The following is a 1,497-nucleotide window of genomic DNA, read 5'->3' as shown; positions in this document are numbered from 1 at the left end:
AAACCGAAAAAAAAATCGAAAAAAAAAGAAAAAAGAAAAAGAAAAGAAATAAAGTTGTGATCCAAGGCAAATAAGAGTGTGCTTAAGAACCCTGGACACCTCTAATTGGGACTTTAGCAAAGCTGAGTCACATCTGAAAAGGTTCACCCAATTATGTGTCTGTGGCATGTATGTATCCGGTAATACTGGAAGACAGAGTGCTTTGGGCCACAGCCAAGACTCAATAATAGCTATGTTCAGAATCATCATACTTTACTAGGAGAATCATTAACACTATCTGGACTCTGAGTTCCTAAAGAAGCCAACCATTCTGAATTTCAAGGGATAGATTGAGATGCCAAAACTGTTCAGAGACAGAAGGTTAAAAGCCCCTCATCTAATTATACTGATCTTCACAGATGTTTTTGGAATTCATTGCATATTCTCTTCTTTTGATCTTATTTGATTTTCAGTTGCTTGAGGACAAGCAACAATTTAGTTTGGTGTTGTGATGAGCGGATAATTTGTATACTTTTTGGCATTGTTTTTAGTATGTTTTTGATATCTTTTAGTTAGATTTTAGTACATTTTATTAGTTTTTATTTAAAATTCACTTTTCTGGACTTTACTATGAGTTTGTGTGTTTTTCTGTGATTTCAGGTATTTTCTGGCTGAAATTGAGGGACCTGAGCAAAATCTGATTCAGAGACCAAAAAGGACTGCAGATCTGGGATTCTGACCTCCCTGCACTCGAAGTGGATTTTCTGGAGCTACAGAAGCCCAATTGGCGCGCTCTCAACGGCGTTGGAAAGTAGACATCCAGGGCTTTCCAGCAATATATAATAGTCCATACTTTGTCCAAGATTTGATGGCCCAAACCCGCGAAGCAATCCGGCCTCAGGAATTCCAGCGTTAAACGCCGGAACAGGAATAAAAGTTGGAGTTAAACGCCCAAACTGGCATGGGAGCTGGCGTTTAACTCCAGAAAAGGTCTCTACACGAATTTCCTTGATTGCTCAGCCCAAGCACACACCAAGTGGGCCCGGAAGTGGATTTTTATGTCATTTACTCATTTCTGTACACCTTAGGTTACTAGTTTACTATTAATAGGACCTTTTACTATTGTATTAGTAGACTTTGGTAGCTATCTTCACTTTTATGCTATCTTAGATCTTTGGGAGGCTGGCCATTCGGCCATGCCTGGACCTTATGCTTATGTATTTTCAACGGTGGAGTTTCTACACACCATAGATTAAGGGTGTGAAGCTCTGCTGTACCTCGAGTATTAATGCAATTACTATTGTTCTTCTATTCAATTCCGCTTGTTCTTTGTCCAAGATATCACTTGTTCTTCAACTTGATGAATGTAATGATCCGTGACACTCATCATCATTCTCACTCATGAACAAAGTGACTGACAACCACTCTTGTTCTACAACATCTGAGGCTTAGTGAATATCTCTTGGATTCTTTAACCGGAATCTTCGTGGTATAGGCAGGACCTGATGGCGGCATTCA

Source organism: Arachis stenosperma, chromosome 1 (assembly GCF_014773155.1).
Source record: "Arachis stenosperma cultivar V10309 chromosome 1, arast.V10309.gnm1.PFL2, whole genome shotgun sequence".
NCBI lineage: Eukaryota > Viridiplantae > Streptophyta > Magnoliopsida > Fabales > Fabaceae > Arachis > Arachis stenosperma.
The sequence above is the reverse complement of the archived record's forward strand: the minus strand, read 5'-3'. Positions refer to the sequence as shown.